At 40.2% G+C, this 25,929-nt stretch overlaps 1 long non-coding RNA gene across 1 annotated transcript in view; it reads right to left on the bottom strand.

The window, feature by feature from the left end:
- Positions 1-1,023: 1,023 nt before the first annotated feature.
- LOC130454618 (uncharacterized) overlaps positions 1,024-25,929 on the bottom strand; it is a 43,427-nt gene continuing 18,521 nt past the window's right edge. Inside the window, exon 3 of the long non-coding RNA XR_008912358.1 lies at positions 1,024-1,104. This is a non-coding gene — a long non-coding RNA (uncharacterized LOC130454618). The remainder of the gene's footprint in view (positions 1,105-25,929) is intronic.

Below are 25,929 nucleotides of genomic sequence, written 5' to 3'. Positions count from 1 at the left end.
TATTAAGTTTTCAGATCATTAAAAATTCCATATCTTATTTTCCCAAGTATTATTTTCTAACCACACTTTTTAAAAAATCCTATACTCCGTTCATTGATTTCTTAGACCCTATGTAGAACTTTATATTTCTCTCTATTAAGCTTCATCTTTGTAGATTTATCCTATTATTCTGGTCTTTAAAGATCTTCTTGGAACCCACATCTGTCATCAGTCATGTTCAAGGTCCTTTCCAGCTTCATGTCATCTCAGTTTGGTCATCTTTAAATTAAGTGGATTGGACCACTTAACTTGGACTTAAAAAAAAAAAATCCTTATCTTCTTTTTTAGAATAGATACTATGTATAGGTTCTAAGAAGATCAGTAAGGGCTAGGAAATCTGTGCCTTGCCCAGGATTATAGAGCTAGAAAGTATCTGAGGCCACATTTGAACCCAGAACCTCCCATCTCTAGATCTGGCTTTCTATCCATTGAGCTACCTAGCAGCCCAGACCAGATGACTTTAAAAGAACCTTCCAGCTCTGAAATTCTTTAATAACAAGGAATAAGGAAAAAAAAACAAAAGTTACCTTGCTATTTATTTTCCTTTTGTGCTAATCATTGCATACCTCAATGTCCAAAGAGAGCAACAAAACAGAAGTCAAAGGGCAAAAGATATATTGGTGATATGGGTAGGATAATTTGGTCATGTTACATGGCAAGCAGCCTCACCATCCAAAATGCAACTGATTTCCCATATTCCCATTTCCCCAGAAAGATAAAACATTTTCCATTTCTTAGAATGTATTTTCTGCATTGGTTTTATCACGAGAGTTCTTTCTGAGTGTGTGTGCCATCTAAAACCCACCAGAATCTTCTCACAAACTTCCAACATTCAGGATGCTAGATGCTTCAGCTGATTGAAATCAAAGAACTCCAATTCAAGAGGTGCCATTGATTCTAGTACAACTAACACCTTCCCAGCCCCAGTTACTAACCCTCTTATTCTCATTTCCAAAGTTCTCAAAGGTAAGAAGAGTTTTACCCTCTGAATGTATCCAGAGAAAGAAGTCTTTTCTTCCTAGGTTCCTCAGGCGAGACACGTGCAGGGATCTGAGGTTCTGAGTCCTGAAGAAGAAAGGAAGATTCATGTTAGTGGCAGGTACTATTGTCATCTGCCACAAAGAAGTAAGTTTCGAAGAGATCTTGGAGGTGACCTGGTTGAATCCTTCACTTTTTAGATGAGGGAACAGACCTTGAAAATGAAGTAGTTGATCCATGGGATCACAACAACATAGATTTAAAGATGGAAGAGATAGACCTCAAAGGCCATCTAGGATAACCCATTCATTTCACAGTTGTGGAAATTGAGGACCATAGAGGTTAAATGGCTTATCAAAGGTCACCCAGATAGTATTAGAGTTGGGTTTTGAATCTCAGTTTTCATAACTCCAATTATAACAATCTATTTACTTATTTACCTGGGATTGGTCTTGACTCCCACCCTAATGATATGTTATTTTAAAGGCACATTAAAAAGATCTCCATTCTACATTTGGACAAATAAAGGCTCATCATGTGTCAAGGTGACTCATATAAGATCAAGGAGAAGGGAGCAGCTGGGTAGCTCAGTAGAACCACTCTTCTGCTTTGGAGCCAATACACATTATTGACTCCAAGAGGGAAGGTAAGGGTTTAAAAAAAAAAAGATGAAGGAGAAGCTAAAAACAGACTTCCTAGGACCTTGTGGGTCTACACCATATATGGACAAGGTAAATAACTTATGTCTTTGATATAAGCTCCAAAACCCTTTCAATAAAATGAATAAATGAAGCCTGTAGCACCTGTATTCAAAATCATTATTCACACCCACTGGGAGAGGAAAGGCTCTCTATAGGAAAGAGGACAAATTTCTCCTTCTAATCAAGAAGAGAGTCACGGAGCTAAATTCCAGTCAATAGTAAGCTTAGTTAAGAAAGGACTCATCTGTCATCAACAGAGAAGCAATCTGGATACATGTAGACCAAGAGAGGAGAACTAAAGACTGGGAAGTCATGAAGGGGATGGAGAAGAATGTCAAATGTGAGCACTGAACTGAGTGATCTCTAAGCTGCCTTCTCACTCTAACATTCCCCAAGTCTTTGAGATTCAAGAAAGGCTGAGAAAAAACATGGAGAACAAGACATTTTTTTCTAACATGGACAATATGGAAATCTGTTTTACTTGACTGGGAAAGCTTGTTTTCCTTTTGTTCTAGAAAGGAAAAGATGGAAAGAAGAAAAAAGGCTTAATCATTTGAAAAAAATAAGATTTCATTTTTTTAAAGGGGTTAGGCAGACAAGTGAAGCAGTGTTGGAATTACCAGGTTAAATTTGAAATGTGTGTGTATGTGTGTGCTTTAAAAATAGTATATAGGGGGCAGCTGGGTGGCTCAGTGGATGGAGAGCCAGGCCTAAATATAGGAGTTCCTAGGTTCAAATCTAGCCTCAGATACTTCTCAGCTGTGTGACCCTGGGCAAGTCACTTGACCCCTATTGCCTAGCCCTTTCCTCTCTTCTGCCTTGGAGCCAATACCCAGTATTGACTCCAAGACGAAAGGTAAGGGTTTAAAAAAAACCAACAGTATGTATTGGAGATTCACAATTTCACATATGGTCCCCCTTTTCTTGTTCTTTGAATGTAAAATGTATGTTCAAATCTGACCTCAGACACTTCCCAGCTGTGTGAACCTGGGCAAGTCACTTATCCCCATTGCCTAGCCCTGACCACTCTTCTGCCTTGGAACCAATACTTATTGTTGATTTCAAGATGGAAGGCATCAGAGGGTTTTTTTTTAAGATTTTATTGTAGTTGGTAGAGCCATAAAGCAATATTTGAAGAAATAAAGAACACTTGGCATGGCCCCCAGTTTCTTGAGAAAGACAACATTAGAAGCCTTCTAGACTTCTCCCAAATTATTCTTTAGTGACTCCAGAAGAAGACGATTTCAGAACAGGTAAGAACATTACCATGGTTGGTCTGGTGGGGATTTGTTTTGACTTTGGGTTTTATCAACTTTATCTCTCACCCCTAACCTACTCAGGATGACTCTCCTATAAGCTGACTTGTCTAGGAATATCAAAGCAGCTTCTCCCATATGGCCCAAATGTTATAGATATAATTTAGATATATAGTTATAGATATAATATATAGAGAGATGGTATAGATATAGATACATAATATAGATATAGTTATAGATATAATTTAGATCAGAAAAATAATTTAGAGGCCAATTAGTCTAACCTCCTCTTTTGGCAGATGAGGAACTGAGTCCAAGAGTAAGTTACCTGACCAAGGTCACATAGTTGGCAGAGTTGGAATACTGATTCTAAATTCATTACGCTGCAACTTGTGGCCCTTAAATTTAATATTACAAGAGTTAATTTTTAAAGTGAAAATCAAAGAGGGAGATTCAGACAAACAGAGATATAGAGAGAGGAGAGAAAGAGACACTGTGGGGAGAGGAGATAGAGCGAGAGAAAAAAGTAGAGTGGGAGAAACATGCAAAGGGAAGAAAGAAGAGAGAGAGGAAAGGGAGAGAGTAGCAGAGATGAAGAGAGATAGAGACTAGAGATGACAGACAGAAGAGGTAGGAGAAAGAGACAGAGAGAGATAAGATGTTTGTGTGAGAGACAGACAGACAGAGAGAGGAGGGAGGGAGGGAGGACACAGAGAGACAGGGAAAGAGAAAAAAGGTAAGAGGCAGAGAGAGGCAGAGAAAGAGAGACAGTGAATGAGAGAGATGAAGAGAGAGAATGAGAGAATAAGAGAGAGAAAGAAAAAAGAGAGAGAAACAGAGAAACAGAACTTGTAGATAAACTAAATGAGAGAAATAGAGACAGAGAGAGACAAATAGAAAGAGAGAGAGACAGGGAGAAGAGAGAGGGGGGAGGGAGGAGAGAGAGAGGGGGAGGGAGAGAGGGAAGAGAGAGAGGGAGGGAGGAGAGAGAGAGAGAGAGGGAGGGAGGGAAGAGAGAGGGAGAGAGAGGCAGAGGGAGAGAGGGAGGGAGGAGAGAGAGAGAGGGAGAAGAGAGAGGGAGAGAGAGAGAGGGAGGGAGGAGAGAGAGAGAGGGAGAAGAAAGAGGGAGAGAGAGAGAGGGAGGGAGGGGAGAGAGAGAGAGAGGGAGGGGAGAGAGAGAGAGAGGGAGAAGAGAGAGGGGGGGAAGGAGGAGAGAGAGAGAGAGAGAGAGAGAGAGAGGGAGGGAGGGAGAAGAGAGAAAGAAAGAGAGAGAGGGAGGGAGGAGAGAGAGAAAGAGAGAGAGGGAGGGAGGGAGAAGAGAGAGAGAGAGAGAGAGAGAGAGGGAGGAGAGAGAGAGAGAGAGAGAGAGAGAGAGAGAGAGAGAGAGAGAGAGAGAGAGAGAGAGAGAGAGAGAGAGAGAGAGAGAGAACTTGTAAATAAACTGTTAAAACTTTCTCTACAGAGAGATTTCTGAAGCTGGCTTTGTGTTCCTCCCCAAACCTGCCAACTATATTGAATAAATCCTTCCTCCCTTGCTGGGCAAAGAAAACCAAATCCTATTAAGTGGTGGAAGTAACATAGCAGGGTGAAGGGAGTGGGGAAGAGTGGAGGGGGCCCAGAGGTAATTGTGAAAATGGACTACTGTGCCTATTTGGGAGTGTGTCCTCACTGCCTAACTCCCAGAGTTCAAGTCCATTAATAAAACTGCCCCCGTCATGTGCAATCTGCCCTCCCATCCCTCTGCATGAAGGAAGTTGACATGTTAATGTTTGCATGCTGGTCAGGCGGAGTAAAGCCTTCATTAGATTTTAGAAAGCTCTTCTCCCTGGCCAGGCCTCTGGTCTGGCTTCGATTGAATTACCAAGCTAAACAGAACAGGAAGGAACTGCTCCCCTAATTCTGTTTGATAGCTCTCTTTATCATTTTCAGTTGCCAGACTGAACCTAGCTGGCCTCCCCCTGCCTGCAGAAGGGGTCACAAGTTGGTCCTTTCTGGCTCCAGAGGGGAGGGAGTCCCTGTCTGTGTTGGTGACCAGCACTGAGACCCAGCTGAGGCTCCCGGAGTCCTCTTGTTGCCATTGGAAGCCGCTGGGAGTGGGTTCTTGGGAGGAAAGGGCAGTTGGGAGACAAGGAGTTGAGTTTAAAACCCCTGAGCAGGGGCTTTGGGGGAAGTGACCTAAATAGCTCCAGAAGACCTGTCAGAGGGTATTGTATTGGCAGCGATTTGGCTAATTGAATGACAGCTTATTTTTATAAAATAAGGCTTAAGTTCCCTCTTTCATCTTCAAAAAACCTCAAGGCAAGACAAGGCCTGGTACAGGAGAAAGCATGCTGGATTTGGAATTAGCGGGTCTGGGTTCAAATGTTTACTTTATCATCAGCTACCAAGGAAATAAAGAGCAGGTTGCAATATGTTTAGGCTTCATTTTCTTCATCTGAAAATAAAGGGCATGGACTTAAGTAGATGGCCTCTGAGGCCCCTTCCAGATTCAGATTTATAAGGCTATGATTCTATCTGGATCCCAGTTTATTCGTCTATATAATCAAGGTGGTTAGCCTATATGGTCTTTAAATTCTAGTTCTCATGGGGTAGCTAAGTGACTATTTGAATTGAGAGCCAGAGCTAGAGACCAGAGGCTCTGGGTTCAAATGTGGCCTCAGATTCTTCCTAACTGTGGGACCCTGGGCAAGGCACTTAACCTCCATTGCCTAGCCCTTACCACTTTTCTGCCTTGGAAACAATGCACACTATTGATTCTAAGATGGAAGGTGAGGGAGGGAGGGAAGGAAGGAAGGAAGGAAGGAAGGAAGGAAGGAAGGAAGGAAGGAAGGAAGGAAGGAAGGAAGGAAGGAAGGAAGGAAGGAAGGAAGGAAGGAAGGAAGGAAGGAAGGAAGGAAGGAGGGAAGGAAGGAAGGAAGGAAGGAAGGAAGGAAGGAAGGAAGGAAGGAAGGAAGGAAGGAAGGAAGGAAGGAAGGGAAGGAAGAAAGGAAGGGAAGGAAGGAAGGAAGGAAGGAAGGAAGGAAGGAGGGAGGTAAGGAAGGAAGGAAGGAAGGAAGGAAGGGAAGGAAGGAAGAAAGGAGGGAAGGAAGGAAGGAAGGAAGGAAGGAAGGAGGGAAGGAAGGAAGGAGGGAAGGAGGGAAGGAAGGGAGGGAAGGAAGGAAGGAAGGAAGGAAGGAAGGAAGGAAGGAAGGAAGGAAGGAAGGAAGGAAGGAAGGAAGGAAGGAAGGAAGGAAGGGAAGGAGGGAAGGAAGAAAGGGAAGAAAGGAGGGAAGGAGGGAGGGAAGGAAGGAAGGAGGGAGGGAAGGAGGGAAGGAAGGAAGGAGGGAGGAAGGAAGGAAACAAAGAAGGGAAGGAAAGAAGGGAAGGAAGGAAGGAAAGAAGGAAGGATGAATGGACGGACAGATTGGTGGATAGATGGATAGACAGAGAGACAGATATAGATGGATGGATGGATGGATGGATGGGTGGGTGGATGGAGAGATAAATTCTAGCTCTGAATCTGATTATCCTACCTGGCAGTTAGAAGGAATAAGAGGAGGTAGAGTAGGGTGGGGAAACACTAGACTTGGAATAAAAATTAGACTGCCTGGATTTCACTCTCACTTCTGCGACAAAAATTTATACAAATACTCAAAGGCTTGGTTTCCTCATCTGTAAATTAGAGATAAGGAGCAGCTAAAGTAGCCCAGTGGATAGAGCACCAGGCCAGGAATCAGAAAAACCTCATCTTCATGAGTTCAAATGTGACTTCAGACACTTACAAGCTGTGCGACCCTGGGCAAGTCACCCAACTCTGCCTCAGTTTCTTAATCTATGAAAGGAGTTAGAGTAGAAAATGTCCAACCACTCCCAGATCTTTGCCAAGAAAACTCCAAATTGGATCACAAAGAGTCAGATATGACTGAGGAAAAAAAAAAGACTAAACAACAAAATAGAGAGAATAACAGGTGTAGTCTATACCTTATAGGACTATTGTGAAGTGAGCCCTGTGAACATGAAGGTGACCTGCTATTATTTCGGAAATGGGAGTCAGGGCTTGAGCCAAGGTGGAGGGTATGTCAGAGAGGGAGCTCCAAGGTCAGTTCAGCTGATTGGGTTTTGATTTGGGGCCATTCTCTCTAATTCCCAGGGATTAAGGGCTCCTTGTCTGGGTAATTGTCTTGGGTTTAATTAGGGTTATTGAAAGCTCTTCTCCTAATTTACTTTAAGGTCCTCAAATGACTGCTTAGGAAAGATCACATCGCCACTGCTGGATGATGGCCCCCGGAAAGAGCTCTTTGGGGGTCGATTTCTGGAACTAATTACAGGGCTCAAGCTTTCTCTCTCTTTTATTCAGTTTCCAATCTTCTGCTTTCTCTTCTCCTGCCTATTCTTCCTCCTCCCAGGTTTTTTTCTTCTTCAGTCCTTGAGCTAATTTGGGGGAAGTCACAAGTCAAAAACAGAGAGAAGCACAGTGACTTCTACTTCAGTCAAACCTATTAAAGCCCTAATCAGCCAATAAATTTATTTTACAGCAAGCTGGGACTTATTTAGGCTGGGAGCTGAGGTGCATTTGAAAAGCTAATAACATCTAAAAGGCCCTCCAATTCCCAAAGACCCTATTGTTGTTAACTAGGGATGCATTAACTTTATGGGTTGTTTTGTTCAAAAGATTAAAAAAAGGCAGCCATCCCCAAAATATAACACAAATGAAGCAGAGCTTGAGGAGGAAGAGAAGGGTCACGGGGGAAAGGGGTACAAGTTTGTTTTGTTCTCTCCTAATTCAATTGTCCAAGTTGGGTGGGAACGTCTCACTCAGCTAGGGTGGGAAATCGGAGTAGCTGTGACCTTGTATTGTTGCACAAGGTTTGGGGTTTCCTAAGGTACTGAATTGTCAATCCAGGTGGGTACTAGAAAGCCTGCTCCTGGGTCACCCCAGAGTCTCAGCATCACAGAATGTCAAGGGTAGGAGGCAGTGTGATGTAAGGGAAAGCTCACTGACTGAAATGAGAGGACCCAGACTTCACATCCTGCCTCCTATACTTGTTTGGGTGACCTTGAGATGTTATTCTGTTGTATCTGACTCTTTGTGACCCCATTTGGGGTTTTCTGGGCAAAAGTACTAATGTGGTTGATCATTTTCTTCTCCAGTTCATTGTACAAATGAGTAAACTGAGGCAAACAGGATTAAGTGACTTGCCTGGGATCACATAGCTAGTAAGTGTTCAAAGCCAGATTTGAACTGAGGAAGATGAGTTTTCCTGACCACTCTCACCCCAGACCATACACTCTATCCACTGTGCTACCTAGCCAACTATGTGACCTTGAGCAAGTCACTTAATTTCCATGGACCTTGAATTTGTCATCTGTAAAAATAGAGAGTTGGACCAGATGATTCTCTGAGGTAGCTTCAAACTCTAGATTTCTAATCTAAGAACCATCCAGTTTAACCCTGACCTAAAAAAAGAATCCTGACTATATTTTCCAGATAAATAATAGTCATCCAGTCTCCGCTTAGAGACTTTCAGGGAGAGGGAATCCATTACTGCCTTTCTCCTTTTGGATAGCTCTAATTATTGAGAGATTTTTCCCAATATCCAACCCAAATATGCCTTCTTTGCAACATCTGTCCATTGGTCCTGGCTCTGCTCTCTGGGGACACTCTTAACTTAATCCATCTTCCATATGACAAAACTTTCCAGGACTTGAAGACAACTATCCTGTCTCATCTGAGTCTTCTCTACTCCAGGTGAAATAGCCCCAATTTCCCCAACTGATCTGCATATGGCATGGACTCCAAGCCCTTCTCCATCCTCGTCTTCCTTTGGCTAATCTCCATTTTTATCAATGTCCTTCCTAAAATCCTGGGTCTACAATGGAATACAATATTCCAGAAGTACTCTGACAAGTATTCTGGCAAAGTCATCCTCCCCCTCCAATTTCTGACCTCTATTCTCAACCCTGCTGTCTTTCCACTCCTATCTAGAGATCAACATAAGCCTTTATTTTTTTAGACCCTTACTTTCATTTTAGTAACAATTCTAAGACAGAAGGCAAGAGCTAGACAAACAGGGTTAAGTGACTTGCCCAGAGTCACAAAGCTAAGAAGAGCCTGAGGTCACATTTGAACCCAGTCCTCCTGACTTCAGGCTTGGAGCTCTATCCACTGAGCCACCTAGATGTCCCAAGTCTTTATTTTCCATTCTAGAGATAGTAAGTGGAAGTCACTGGAGGAGATGGTGGTATGTTCCATTCTTTTGCATTATCAATCAATTAAGGCAGTGGGGTAGAATAAGAATCCTAATTCAACCACTTACTAGCAGTTAGTTTCCTTGTCAGTAAAATGGGAATAATAATACTTATACAACCTACCTCACAAAGGCATTATAATGCTCAAATTAGATCATGGATTTGTAATTATTTTGCTTTGTAGCCATAAAGCACTGGAGAATAATAATAAAATAATAGCTCACATTTATATAAACCAGAGCAGCTTGTAGACAGTATCTCATAGGATTCTTACAACAACTCTGTGGCATAGAGGCTATTATTATCCTCATTTTACAAGTAAAGAGAATGAGGCTTAAAAAGCTAGTCAGAGACTGAGGCAGGATTCAAACTCAAGTCTTTCTGACTCTATTTACTTATATTACACTGTCTATCGTGCTTATCATTATTATTGTTATTAATGATGATGACTTGCATTTATTATGTGCTAAGTATTTTACAATTATTCCCATTTCATCCTCACTTATGCCATTTACAGATGAGGAAACTGAGGCAAACAGAAGTTAAGACTTGCCTAGGATCACACAATTTGTACATTTCTGAGAGCAATTTGAACTCAGGTCTTCTTGACTCAAGGCTTAGTATTCTTTCTGCTGTGCCACCTAGCTGTCCCATTATATCAAATCACTTCTAACTGTCCACATTTGTACTAGACCCACTATATTAATCCACAGCATTAATATATAACTAATGTCACTAATATATAAATATGTAATATATAATAAATATATTTATATGTTATAATGAATACTATCATATAATATATAATAAATCATAATATATAATATATTATGTTATTATGTTATAATTATATTATATATTAGTTATATATTAATGTTGTGGATTAAAATAACATAATATATTATAATTAATAATAAATTATATAATATACATATAATATATAATAATATGATAACTAATGCAGTTAGAGGGCACAGTGGAGTGAGAATGGGACCTAGAGTTAGGAAGACCTGAGTTCAGATCCAACCTTGGATTTTTATCCAATGTATAATACTGAACAAGTCATTAACCCTTACTAGCCTCAGTTTCCTCCTTTGTAAAATACACATAACAACTGTGAGTATCAAATGAGGTTATATTCCTAAAGTGCTTTGTCAACCTTAAAGAGCCATATGCATGCTAATTATTGTTAGTATGTTGTTATTAGATCCTATCAAAAACAAAGGACTAGGGAACCATATGTTTCTGGTCCTCATGAAGACTGTGGTCTAGTAGAGGCAAAAAGACATGTGAGAATGGGAGAGTATTTAAGTAGGGCATGAAGAGCAATTACAGAGGTGTACCCTAAAGGATGAACAGCTAGGATGTGAATAGATGGCAAGGAGATGGAACTTCCATCTCATCAACCAAAGCTCCCAGAGATGATACCCTTTCTAAGAGGACACAGTAACAGCTAATTCTTGTAGCTGTTGGTCCAGTGGCCAAAGAAAGTAATGTGGATGGGGATAGTACTAGCCCAAGGGGGCTGCATTATAGACCTAGCAGGTAAGGAAACCCATTCATCTAACCCATGAGGTGGAATCCACAAGCCACTGGCATCTGTGCCAGGGATCTAGCCCATCTCCCTTCCCTAATCCTATTATCACTCTATAGAGCAGCCCAGAAAGACTTTCCAAGACCACTTTTCCTCCCAAGCTCCAGGGGGAGCAGATTCTGTGGCCTCTGAGGAAGACTCCATCCAGGTCCCCCACATTGCTTTTATTCTCGATATCCTCTGGCCATGAAGTGAAGAAAAAAGAAATTCCCATAATCCTTAGAAGGGCTGAGTAGCCCAACCAAAATGCCTGCTACCTGCTCATAGTTTATTAGCTCATTGTCCTTGCTTAGCCGGGAGCATTTCACAATGTTATAAAGAGGTGCCCCCCTCCCCAGGGTTATTTATTATAAAAGCTAATGTACTGAAATTGGAAGGCCAAGGAACAAAGCAGCCATATATTAGGTGGAGGGAGGCTCTGGGAGGAGAGTATGTTCCTTCATTTGTCCTGGGCTAGTCTAGGGTTGATCCATCTTGGCTTAATTGGGCTATTGCTTTAATTAAAAGGGCTTGCCAAAAAAAAGGTTTCCAGCAAAATGGTGCAATTTCAGTGTGGCTGGATCCAAGTCAGGATGGAGACAAGGCTTACTTAGCCTAATCAGAAAAGGAAAATGCTGGAAGCAGCTCAGCTCTGGCCCTCCCTTCTCCTACCCTCCTCCTCCTCCCCTCCACAGAAGACTTCTGAAGATGGTCTTCTTGGCAAGCAAATCCCCAGGCGCAATTTCATTTGTCCCTCCCTGTGTGACGGCTGGTGAGACTCATTTGGCAAAGCCTCCCAGCTGCAGTTAATCATCATTGTCAGCAGCAACATTTTCCTTGGCTACCATTGCTGTCAGGGTATGAGTCTCACTGGAGGAGAGGCACACTGAGGTGACCTCCCCACGAGTGACCTCATCCACTCCTGATTCATGTCTGGATGTCAGGCTGTCCAGTGATGATACCTGGACCAATAATGGCCTACGGCTGCCTGTGCACCCAGCTCAGCAGAGAGCTTGGCCAGTCAAGGCAAGTCCAACCCTACATGGTAGGGATTGATTGGCATTAAGAAAAGAGGATGCTGGGAAGACCTTGGTGGAGGTGGGGTGAAGGGATGAGCTGTAAGGAAAAATAAAAGAGATTCTTATGCATTTTAAACCCTTACCTTCCATCTTGAAATCAATATTAAGTATCAGTTCTAAGGCAGAAGAGCAGTAAGGGTTAGTTAATTGGGATTAAGTGACTTTCCCAGGGTCACATAACTAGGAAGTATCTGAGGACAAATGTGAACCCACGACTTCTTGTCTCTAAGTCTATCTCTTAACAGATTGAGCCATGGAAGAATGGTAAGGGCTAGGCCATTGGGATTGGTGATTTACCCAGGGTCACAGCTAAGGAGTATCTGAGAGTCCAGATTTGAACCCAGGACCTCCTGTCTCTGGGTCCGACCCTCAATACACTGAGCCACCTGCCTACACCAGACTCTCATACATTTTGACATTTGTGTGAACAACATAGAGAAGCAACATAGTGTAATAGAGGAGTAAAGACCCGGGTTCAGATCCTGTCTTTAGCATTTCATAGCTGTGTGACCATAGGCAAATGATTTTACTGTGCTGAACTTAAACATATTTTCTCAGGCTTTAAATTCTGACAGATTGTGATTTGTGTTTCAAAGAAAGAATTCCTCCACAAGAAAAATCACAAGTTGACTGTGACTTGTAAAAACCATATTCCCAAGATGGCATAAAGAACTCTTGTGAAGAGATTGTTCCAGACACACTGTGGTGGCATTTGTGGGGCTGCAGAGAATTCCTTTTGGATTTAGCAAGTGGTCCTGAAAATGTTTATTCTCTCAGTAAAGAAGTACTGCATACGGACTTCCGGTTAAGATGGCGGCTTAGAGAAAGCTGAAGTTCAGATCTCCGGAAAACCCTTCCCGACCGATCTCAAACTAGAAGCTCCTAAGGCGCCGAAATTCAAAACGATCAACAGCACAGACCCTGGGAACCCTCCTCCTGGACCTGGACCCGGTTCAAAAGGTACGGCTCCCCTTAAAAGCCAGAACCCGAGATCCCTCGGACCTCAGGGGTAGGAGCGCAGAGTCCAAGGCTCCCGGAAGCGGCAGCCGCGCCGGGCTCAGAGAGCAGGGTCTGAGGAACAACAACCCTCAGGGTCTTCTACCCAAGTCCCAGTCCGGGTGAAAGTTACTGCCTGGGGCTTCCGCTGCAGAGAGCCGGTAGGTCCGGGTGAAAGTTACTGCCTGGGGCCTCCGCTGCAGAGAGCTGGTCAAAACAACAGCAACCCTCAGGGCGGGCAAGACAGCCTCACGGGCTGGATCCTGCTATCCAAGTCTCAGTGAAAGTCTGTGCTCTCGGAGCTTGGGGAAGCGGCAGCCCATCCCCCCGCAGGCCGACGAAACAGCCTCACGGCCAGGGATTCTGAAGGCAACTTCCGGAAATCGAGCCAGGGGGAGAGTGTGGCCTCGTGGTCCGACCCTTCCATTCCAGTTCCAGTGAGGCATATTCAGTTTAACCCAGGGAACGCTCATAGAACCAACATCTGCCCAGGACTAAAGCCACTGATCACCAGACAAAGACAAGAAAAGCCAATCCTCCACGTTCAGAGATGACAAATTCCACAGAAGCACAGAAGCCCCCAAATACCAAGAAAAATAAGAAGAAAGGGGCGACTCTGGACACATTCTATGGAGCCAAAATACAAAATACAGAGCAGATAGAAGAAGATATACAAGAAAATTCTCCAAAATCTTCCAAAGGAAATAGAAACTCTCCACAAACCCATGAAGAATTTGAATCAGAAAGGACCAAAAAGATGGAAGCCCTCTGGGAGGAAAAGTGGGAAATGATGCAAAAGAAATTCACGCATCTACAAAACCAGTTTGACCAAACTGTAAAAGAAAACCAGGCTTTAAAGCAAGAACTAATAAAGCAAAGCCAAAACACCAAGAAATTAGAAGAGAACATAAAATATCTCACCGACAAGGTGATAGATCTGGAAAACAGGGGGAGAAGAGAAAATTTAAGAATAATTGGACTCCCAGAAAAGCCAGAAATAAACACCAAACTGGACATGGTGATACAAGATATAATCAAAGAAAATTGCCCAGAGATTCTAGAACAAGGGGGCAATACATCCACTGACAGAGCTCACAGAACACCTTCTACACTAAACCCCCAAAAGACAACTCCCAGGAATGTAATTGCCAAATTCCAAAGCTCTCAAACAAAAGAAAAAATCCTACAGGAAGCCAGAAAAAGACAATTTAGATATAAAGGAATGCCAATCAGGATCACACAAGACCTTGCAAGTTCTACGCTGAATGATCGTAAGGCATGGAACATGATCTTCAGAAAGGCAAGAGAGCTGGGTCTCCAACCAAGAATCAGCTACCCAGCAAAACTGACTATATACTTCCAAGGGAAAGTATGGGCATTCAACAAAATAGAAGACTTCCAACTTTTTGCAAAGAAAAGACCAGAGCTCTGTGGAAAGTTTGATACCGAAAATCAAAGAGCAAGGAATACCTGAAAAGGTAAATATTAAGGAAAGGGGAAAAATGTTATCTTCTTTTACTCAAACTCTCTTCTATAAGGACTACATTTATATCAACCTATGTATACTAATATGTGGGGAAAATGTAATGTATAAATAGGGGGTAAAGAAAGACCAAATAGAATAATGGTTCTCACACAAAGATTCACAGGGGAAGGGGAGGGGAAGAAAACTCCTATAAGAAGGAGAGGAAGAGAGGGGGGGGGGGTTACTTAAACCTCAATCTCAGGGAAATCAACTCTGAGAGGGAAAAACATCCAGATCCATTGGGATCTTGAATTCTATCTTACCCAACAAGGGTAAGGAGAAGGGAAAACCAAGGGGGGGAGGGGGAGAGGGAGAACAAAAAGGGAGGGAAAGAGAGGGGGGAGGGGGAGGGAACAAAAAGGGAGGGACTAAAAAGGGAAACATCAAGGGAGGGGACAAGGGGGACTGATTCAAAGTAAATCACTGGACTAAAAGGTAGAGCCGAAGAAGAAAAGGTTAGAATTAGGGAAGGCAATCAAAATGCCAGGGAGTCCACAAATGACAATCATAACTTTGAACGTGAATGGGATGAACTCACCCATAAAACGTAGACGAATAGCTGAATGGATTAGAATCCAAAACCCTACCATATGTTGTCTTCAAGAAACACACATGAGGCGGGTTGACACCCACAAGGTCAGAATTAAAGGATGGAGTAAGACCTTCTGGGCCTCAACTGATAGAAAGAAGGCAGGAGTGGTAATCATGATATCTGATAAAGCCAATGCAAAAATAGACCTGATCAAAAGGGATAGGGAAGGTAATTATATTTTGTTAAAAGGGACTCTAGACAATGAGGAAATATCATTAATCAACATGTATGCACCAAATAATATAGCACCCAAATTTCTAATGGAGAAACTAGGAGAATTGAAGGAAGAAATAGACAATAAAACCATACTAGTGGGAGACTTAAACCAACCATTATCAAATTTAGATAAATCAAATCAAAAAATAAATAAGAAAGAGGTAAAAGAAGTGAATGAAATCTTAGAAAAATTAGAATTAATAGACATATGGAGAAAAATAAATAGGGATAAAAAGGAATACACCTTCTTCTCAGCACCACATGGCACATTCACAAAAATTGACCATACATTAGGTCACAGAAACATAGCACACAAATGCAAAAAAGCAGAAATAATGAATGCAGCCTTCTCAGATCACAAGGCAATAAAAATAATGATTAGTAATGGTACATGGAAAACCAAATCTAAAACCAATTGGAAATTAAACAATATGATACTCCAAAACCGTTTAGCTAAAGAAGAAATCATAGAAACAATTAATAATTTCATCAAGGAAAATGACAATGGCGAAACATCCTTTCAAACCTTTTGGGATGCAGCCAAAGCGGTAATCAGAGGCAAATTCATATCCCTGAAAGCTCATATTAACAAACAAGGGAGAGCAGAGATCAATCAATTGGAAATGCAATTGAAAAAACTCGAAAGCGATCAAATTAAAAACCCCCAGCAGAAAACCAAATTAGAAATCCTAAAAATTAAGGGAGAAATTAATAAAATCGAAAGTGATAGAACTATTGATTTAATAAATAAGACAAGAAGCTGGTACTTTGAAAAAACAAACAAAATAGACAAAGTACTGGTCAATCTAATTAAAAAAAGGAAGGAAGAAAAGCAAATTCACAGCATTAAAGATGAAAAGGGGGACAGCACCTCCAATGAGGAGGAAATTAAGGCAATCATTAGAAATTACTTTGCCCAATTATATGGCAATAAATACACCAATTTAGGAGAAATGGATGAATATATACAAAAATACAAACTGCCTAGACTAACAGAAGAGGAAATAGAATTCTTAAATAATCCCATATCAGAAATTGAAATCCATCAAGCCATCAAAGAACTTCCTAAGAAAAAATCCCCAGGGCCTGATGGATTCACCTGTGAATTCTATCAAACATTCAGAGAACAGTTAACCCCAATACTATACAAACTATTTGACATAATAAGCAAAGAGGGAGTTCTACCAAACTCCTTTTACGACACAAACATGGTACTGATTCCAAAACCAGGCAGGTCAAAAACAGAGAAAGAAAACTATAGACCAATCTCCCTAATGAATATAGATGCAAAAATTTTAAATAGGATACTAGCAAAAAGACTCCAGCAAGTGATCAGAAGGATCATTCACCATGATCAAGTAGGATTCATACCAGGGATGCAGGGCTGGTTCAACATTAGGAAAACCATCCACATAATTGACCACATCAACAAGCAAACTAGCAAGAACCACATGATTATCTCAATAGATGCAGAAAAAGCCTTTGATAAAATACAACACCCATTCCTATTAAAAACACTAGAAAGCATAGGAATAGAAGGGTCATTCCTAAAAATAATAAACAGTATATATCTAAAACCAACAGCTAATATCATCTGCAATGGGGATAAACTAGATGCATTCCCAATAAGATCAGGAGTGAAACAAGGATGCCCATTATCACCTCTACTATTTGACATTGTACTAGAAACACTAGCAGTAGCAATTAGAGAAGATAAAGAAATTGAAGGCATCAGAATAGGCAAGGAGGAGACCAAGTTATCACTCTTTGCGGATGACATGATGGTCTACTTAAAGAATCCTAGAGATTCAACCAAAAAGCTAATTGAAATAATCAACAACTTTAGCAAAGTTGCAGGATACAAAATAAACCCACATAAATCATCAGCTTTTCTATATATCTCCAACACAGCTCAGCAGCAAGAACTAGAAAGAGAAATCCCATTCAAAATCACCTTAGACAAAATAAAATACCTAGGAATCTATCTCCCAAGACAAACACAGGAACTATATGAACACAACTACAAAACACTCGCCACACAACTAAAACTAGACTTGAACAATTGGAAAAACATTAACTGCTCATGGATAGGACGAGCCAATATAATAAAAATGACCATCCTACCCAAACTTATTTATCTATTTAGTGCCATACCCATTGAACTACCAAAATACTTCTTCACTGATTTAGAAAAAACCATAACAAAGTTCATTTGGAAGAACAAAAGATCAAGGATATCCAGGGAAATAATGAAAAAAAACACATATGATGGGGGCCTTGCAGTCCCAGACCTCAAACTATATTACAAAGCAGCAGTCATCAAAACAATTTGGTACTGGCTAAGAAACAGAAAGGAAGATCAGTGGAATAGACTGGGGGAAAACGACCTCAGCAAGACAGTATACGATAAACCCAAAGATCCCAGCTTTTGGGACAAAAATCCACTATTCGATAAAAACTGCTGGGAAAATTGGAAGACAGTGTGGGAGAGACTAGGAATAGATCAACACCTCACACCCTACACCAAGATAAATTCAAAATGGGTGAGTGACTTAAACATAAAGAAGGAAACCATAAGTAAATTGGGTAAACACAGAATAGTATACATGTCAGACCTTTGGGAGGGGAAAGGCTTTAAAACCAAGCAAGATATAGAAAGAATCACAAAATGTAAAATAAATAATTTTGACTACATCAAACTAAAAAGCTTTTGTACAAACAAAACCAATATAACTAAAATCAGAAGGGAAACAACAAATTGGGAAAAAATCTTCATAGAAACCTCTGACAAAGGTTTAATTACTCATATTTATAATGAGCTAAATCAATTGTACAAAAAATCAAGCCATTCTCCAATTGATAAATGGGCAAGGGAAATGGATAGGCAGTTCTCAGATAAAGAAATCAAAACTATTAACAAGCACATGAAGAAGTGTTCCACATCTCTTATAATCAGAGAGATGCAAATCAAAACAACTCTGAGGTATCACCTCACACCTAGCAGATTGGCCAACATAACAGCAGAGGAAAGTAATGAATGCTGGAGGGGATGTGGCAAAGTAGGGACATTAATTCATTGCTGGTGGAGTTGTGAACTGATCCAACCATTCTGGAGGGCAATTTGGAACTATGCCCAAAGGGCGACAAAAGAATATCTACCCTTTGACCCAGCCATAGCACTGCTGGGTTTGTACCCCAAAGAGATAATGGACACAAAGACTTGTACAAAAATATTCATAGCTGCGCTCTTTGTGGTGGCCCAAAACTGGAAAACGAGGGGATGCCCATCAATTGGGGAATGGCTGAACAAACTGTGGTATATGTTGGTGATGGAATACTATTGTGCTCAAAGGAATAATAAAGTGGAGAAGTTCCATGGAGACTGGAACAACCTCCAGGAAGTGATGCAGAGCGAGAGGAGCAGAACCAGGAGAACATTGTACACAGAGACTAATACACTGTGGTATAATCGAACGTAATGGACTTCTCCATTAGGGGCGGTGTAATGTCCCTGAACAACTTTCAGGGATCCAGGAGAAAAAATACACCATTCATAAGCAAAGGATAAACTATGGGAGTGGAAACACCGAGAAAAAGCAACTGCCTGAATACAGAGGTTGAGGGGACATGACAGAGGATAGACTTTAAATGAACACTCTAATGCAAATACTATCAACAAAGCAATGGGTTCAAATCAAGAAAACATCTAATGCCCAGTGGACTTACGCGTCGGCTATGGGGGGTGGGGGGGAGGAAAAGAAAATGATCTATGTCTTTAACGAATAATGCTTGGAAATGATCAAATAAAATATATTTAAAAAAAAAAAAAAAGAAGTACTGCATACTACAACAAACACAGCAGTTTAAGAAGACCATGGATAGAATCCAAAGGACAGGGATGACAACTTTAAAGAATGCATATGTCAGGGCAGCTAGGTGATTGAGATGGGAGATCCTGGATTCAAATTTGACCTCAGATACTTCCTAGCTGTGTGACCATGGGCAAGTCACTTAACTCTTATCACTCTTCTGCCTTGGATCCAATATACAATATTGATTCTAAAATGGAAGGAAAAGGGTTAAAAAATGCATATGTCTCACAGTGACATTTCCCTGCCTCTGAGAATATACTTATTTAAGCAACCCAGATTAGTATATTGCTTAAACGGACTGAACCTCAGTTTTCTCCCCTGCAAATCTAAAATCATTATATGAGCTAGATGGCAAAGTGGATAGAGTGTTTGGCCAAGAGTCAGGAATTCGTCTTCCTGAGTTAAAATCCAGCCTCAGACACTTACTGGCTGTGTGACCCTGGAAAAGTCACTTGATCTCATTTGCCTTGGTTTCCTCATCTGTTAAATGAGCTGGAGAAGGAAATGGCAAACAACTGCAAGTATCTTTGACATGAAAACTCCAAATGGGGTCATGAAGAGTCAGATATAATTGAAATGACTCAACAACAATAACATTATCATTAAGGTCTACTATTCCCTTTTAAAAACATCTTCATAAAGAGATGCTTGAGAACCTCCCTAAGCAACAGTGAGGAATTTCTTCTGTTGTCTACCTTGAATTTTTCCTCAAATCCATTTAAGTCTCTATTTCCATCTTTACTATCCTCAGTCAGAAATTATGACAGCTGCTTATATAATCCTGCCATCTCAATAGCATCTAGATAAGAATAAAGGCCAGTATAACGGCTCCACTCTTGGTTTTACCATGCCATGGAAGTCTCTTTACCTTAGCAGTTAGCTCTACCTCCGAATTTCTCACACTGAAAGTACTCTTTTATCTCAGGAGCCAGTTCTGCCCAGAGCCTCCATTTTAAGGAAAATAGTCAGATCTTCATTCCTCTACAGGTTTCCCTCCAGACTTTCCAGACTCTAGCATTCCCCCACATGGATGTCCCCTTCCTTCCTATTTTAGCTTCCTTTTATATGTTATCTCTCCCATTAGAATGTAAGCTACTTGAGGGCAGTAACTATCTTTTAGCTTGTATGCATATTCCCAGTGCTTAGCACAGTGGCTAGCACACAATAATCTCTTGATTAATGATTGTTGACTTGATGGCAGACCAAAGATTTGTGAAGTTGGAGACCTTTTCGATAAATCAGTAGTTAGACTACATTAAATTAAAGGTTTTTCACAAACAAAGTCAATACAACCAAGATTAGTAATGAAACAAACTGGGGGAGGAGGGAATTTTATAGCAAGTGTCTCTAACAAAGGCTTCATTTCTCAAATATACAGAGAACTGACTCAAATTTATAATATAAATCATTCTCAACTGATCACTGATCAAAAGATACAAATGGGTAGTTCTAAAATGAAGAAATTAAAAACTATCTTCATTCATATGAAAAAAAAATGCTCCAAATCACTATTAATTAGAGAAATTCAAATTAAAACAACTCTGAGGTACCATTTCACACCTATCAAATTGGCTAATATAACAAAAAAAGGAGATTATATTGACTACATTAAATTCAATAAGTCAATATCTTAATAAGCCAGAACTGTCTCCTTTATGCCACAAGAAGGTGTACCCTGCAGGAGCACAGTGTGGGGTATCTTTAGAGTATAACTCGTGTGTGAGAGCTTAGGGACTTTGAAGGACTCCTGAATCCTTCTAAAAGAAAAGGGAGAGGGAGGAAAAAGATAGGAAGATGTAGAAGAGGAAGAGAGATTCAAGGGCTAGAAATGTGAGAAAGGAAGAATGAGAAATAGAAGCAAAAGTGGAAAAGTAGAAAGATAAAATGATGATATTGAAGTAGAGGGAATTGAATGATTTACTGTTAATTCATTGCATTTTCCAGATCAAAACCGGGATGTGATCATTTGGGAGTTGTTAACACAGTGAGACAAGAGCTACAGAATTCTTCCTCAAAAGTCCATTTGAGTTGTATAGCTCAACAACTTTGGAATAACAAAATGAAAAGAAAACCTCATTGAGGATTATAATGACAGCAGCTTGAGGACAAATTGCCTCCATAATCCCAGTCAGAGACTCAAGAGTTCTAGACTCTAAGTCTAACACAAAGTGGGCATTTAATAAATGCTTAACATTTGTTTAAATGCAAATCTCAACACCTCCAATGATTTGGTCCTTGATTTTCAGGAAGGACTTGGCCTTTCTGGTCCTCCGTTTCCCCTTGTGTGATTCATGTACTAATCAGGGTCACTGGAGACAGAAGAGGGAAGTGGAATGATGAAAGCTTTAGAATTCTCTAAAGAATAGTGCAGTATGAGTTCATTGGTCTTGATTATGTATTGTACACAATCTAAATAAAGGAGTTTAGCCATATTTATCTGCCCTGTGCTCTTGCTGTGGTATGCAAACAGAAAAGGAAATGACTCAGTCTATGGAACCTCCAATTGGTCCCCAGGGCCCTACAAAAACCTGCTTCTTATTCTCAGTAGAGAAGACCTCACCCAATGTCAGCCCTACTCTCTCCTTGGAGTTAAGGGATCTGAAAGAAGATCAGCAATAATCAAGGTCACAGTGAAGGTCTCCTTGACCTTTTATGGTTCTGAAAGCTCCCTTGGTACTTTTTGCCAAAGTGAGAAGCATTAACCCTGGTGTCTTCTCTTGGATCTCTTCCAAATCACTTATGTGCATTAGACTAGCCTCTAGAGATCTGACTAGGGATATAGTAATGGGGACTATATAATGATAGTCTTTTATATTTGTATAGTAGTTTCCTTCACAGTGATACCAGAGTCAAATAATAAAAAGAATGATGAATTTGAAGTCTGAAGAAAAGGATTCTAATCTCTGCTCTACCATTTTCTACCTAGACATGTCATTTCATCCCTAGGGACCTCAGTCCATTGAATTTCATAAAATCACAAAATTCAACAGTTGTGAGGGAGCCCCATGACTCTCTTCTCCAAACCATACTTGGAAGCAATTCCCTCTATGGAATGTCAACCAAGTGATCATACATATTCTTCTTTGAAACTTTCAAGGATGAGAAATCAGTGCATGAAGAGGTCATCCATTCCACTATCGGGGGAGCTCCTGCTATTGGGAAGTATTTGTTGAAATAGAGAGTAAGCTTATCTCTTCATACTTCCTACTCCTATTCATTCAAGAAAAAAGTCTTATCCACATTCCATATCACAATCCTTTTAATATATGAAGTCAATTATCATATATTCTCTTTTCCATGTCTTAATTCCTTCAGACAATCTATACATGACATTGTTAAATTAAATTGTGGTTGGAACTCTGAATATTATTTATATAGGTGCTCACCAGGGATTTAATTTCTAAATCCCAAAATGAATTACTAAAGTAAATTGAATTTATGGTAGTCTATTTACAATATTTACAATAGAAGGAAGATATTAAGGAATGAGAGAGAGAGGGAGAGAGGGGGGAGAGAGAGAGAGAGAGAGAGAGAGAGAGAGAGAGAGAGAGAGAGAGAGAGAGAGAGAGAGAGAGAGAGAGAGAAAGAGAAGAGAGAGAGAGAGAAACTCTGGCTTCTTCTGATAACAGTTAGAATTTCTAAGTCTCAACCAGGGGAAGAGTCTCAAGAAGTTGGGCCTTTCCTGGAGGCTTCATGCCTCCAGAAAGGCGGGGTCACTAAGTCAGCTTTTCCAAGTCTGAGTGTCTGCCTTCAGGTCACTCCTCCAAGTTGGTGCCCAAATCTCTGAACAAATGTCCATCTTTCCTTCAGCTCCAAGTGACTGATCCTTCACTCCAAGCCCGGGTGATTGACTGTTCTTCTTCAGTCTTTGTTTTCTCTATTTAAAGACCTTCTTCTCTTGTGTCATCTCCCCTAAATTTTCACGTCTTCCAATCACAGCAGATGCTTTTCTCCAGGACTGCCTATTCTTTAGTTCTCACCTTCTCCAGCTAGATTATATCTTTTTGGGTTACTGAACACCTCTTTTGGTAAGTTCACCTTTTGTAGTTACTTAACACCTTTTTGTGGTTAATTCACCTTTTGTAGTTACTTAACACTTTTTTGTAGTTAAAATCTAACAATAGATTGTAGCTTACAATTCTAGCTTCACTATAAAGGAAGAGCTAAGTGTCTTCATTGTTACAATCAGTAGATTACAATTTTATCTTCACAATAAAGAAAGAGCTAAGTATCTTCATTGTTACAATCAGGAGATAGCTAAATCCAATCTTCACAACATAGACTCAAGGTCCTTCCCCATCTTGGTCCCTTTCTAAAATCTTATATTCTATCTTGCCCTGGATATCAAAGATGCCTAAAATTCTATTAAGTGAAACTAAAACTTCTTTGTTTTACACAATACACAGAACTTGGACTCAGGAACTCCAACTTCAGACAATAGTTTTGTGATCACAACTCTGCTACTGACTGACTCAATGACACTGGGCAAGTTGCTTGTCTTCTTTGATCAATTATCATAGATTTTGAGGAAGAGACCTAATGGCCATTGAATCCCACACATCTAAATGAGAATTGTTTCCAATGTTTCCAACAAGTGTTCATTCTTTGGCTTTTTATTTAAGACTTCCAATGAAAGGAGAACCACCCAATCCAGATACAATCCCTTCCATGATAAAATGAAGATGTTGGAATAAATGAATTGTAAGGTTCGTTTTAGGTATAACATCCATTCGCTATAAGGTTTATTCAACATTGTATAATGTTCTCTGATTCTAATATGTAGTATAAAATAGGGATTCTTAACTTTCTGTGTGTCATGGATCCTTCTGGCAAACTATTGAAGTCTACTAATCTCTTCACAGAATTTTTTTTAATTCATTTAGGCTTAAATAGTTATCAAAAAAATTTTTTTTAATTCAGACTCCATGTTCATATCCCCTAATCCAGAATAAGAATTTTGGGACCATCAATGAAGAGAGAACTATCCAAGATATGGTTATCCTCTAACTATAAGAATTTAAGAAGTCTACAAGAAATGTCTGTATTGGAGGCAACTAGATGGTTCAGTGGATTGAAAGTCAGGTCTAGAGATAGGAGATTCTGGTCTCAAATTTGACCTTAGAAACTTCTTGGCTATGTGACTTTAGGCAAGTCACTTAACCCCTTTTGCCTTGTACTTCCACACTTCCATTGAAATCAATGCACAGTATTGATTCTAAGATGGAAATAAAAGGATTAAAAAAAAGAAATGTCTGCATTTCAAATTAAGAACATATCAGCTACTTGATGAGGATGCATAAAGTTTGTTTCTCTAAAGCTCTGTAGTTCATGGAAACTTAACCCTGAAAAGCCATAAACCCTTGAATTTTCATATTGACTAATGATTGTTTTTTGTTTAAGTTAAGCATGAGAAACTAAGATGATGATAATGATATAAAATGATGGAGATGACAACATGTCACTGGAAACTGCAAAAATTTAGCATCTGATATTTATGAGACTTTTGTTTTTCTTCCTTTTTTCTCTTTGGGGAAAGTGAGAGAAAGGGAGAGAAAATAAATGTTAATAGAAAAAAAAAGATAGGAATAGCTAGGTAGCACACCAGGCCCACATTTGGGCAGAACGGGGCTCAAATTTGACCTCAGACACTTCCTAGCTGTGTGACCCTGAGCAAGTCACTTAGCCCCAATTGCTAGCCCTTGCTGCTCTTCTGTCTTAGAGTTGTTATTAAGACAGAAGGTGGAGGTTTTAAAAAAAAGACATTAAAAAATTAGCCATCTATCAGGTCTCTAGAAAAATAATAATAATAACTTATATAGTATGTGAAGATTAAATTTAACTCTCCCTTTATTGTAACAATGAAGGTACTTAGCTGTTCCCTGATTGTGAAGATTTAAATTGTTACTCATGTCTATTTTTAGATTTAATCCCCATACGTGTAAACACCCTACTTAAAAATTAAGTATGGAGACCTGCCTATTTTTAGATTTAATCACAAAAAGTACAAACATAATACTTAAAGTTGAGTGGGAAGATCTGCCCATGTTAGCTCTAATCACCAAAGGTGTAAACGTCCCACTTAATCATTTAGTGGGAAGTCTGTGACCCACTGTGTGCAATAGTGGGTAACAAATCAGAATCGATTAGCTGTCTTCTGGGCAGTCCTAGAGCAGAGCATCAGCTGTGATTGGCAGATGTGGAATTAGGGGAAGGCACAGGAAGTGACACAAGAGAAAATGTCTTTTAAAAGTGGACTTCGATTGGGAACTGAGACTTTTGGAGTGGAACCTCCTGTGAGAGGGAGTTCTGCTAGACTTCTACTGGAGACTATTGGCAGTTCTTCGTTTTTGGAAGTGGAGACTGGAGGAATTCTTCATGCTTTCGAGTTGAGGCTGGTGAAGAGGGGCAGAAGGATCTGCTGACTGAACCTGAGACCCTGTTCCTGATTGGACTGACAGGTGGTGAGTGAAAAAGCTGACTCTTAACTGTTGGACTGTCTGGAGAAACTAGCTTCAGGAGAAACTTATCCTCTTGAGAGAGACTCCCTGTATCCCCAGGGCCTCAGCTACAAGAGCCAAGACCCCTCCAGCTAAGAACTAACTCTCCCTGCCCAGGGACTGGGAACAAATTACTTAGTGCTGAAGTTAGATATCTTACCTTATCCTTCTCTGATTTCTTGCTTCCCTCTTTCTACATTTTGTAATGAAATTGTAAATAAAATCTGTTTGGAATTAATTTTCCTGATGATCACAGTCTTAAATAATCAAGTACATTAAGATTTTCACATATATTATCTTCTTTTATTTGATCTTCACAAGTCTTATGAAGTCTTATCATTATCCCTATTCTACAGATGAAGAAATTGAGGCTGACA

This window comes from Monodelphis domestica, chromosome 1, assembly GCF_027887165.1.
Source record: "Monodelphis domestica isolate mMonDom1 chromosome 1, mMonDom1.pri, whole genome shotgun sequence".
Classification (NCBI taxonomy): Eukaryota; Metazoa; Chordata; class Mammalia; order Didelphimorphia; family Didelphidae; genus Monodelphis; species Monodelphis domestica.
Note: the sequence above shows the minus strand (reverse complement) of the source record. Positions and strands in the feature narration are given on the sequence as shown.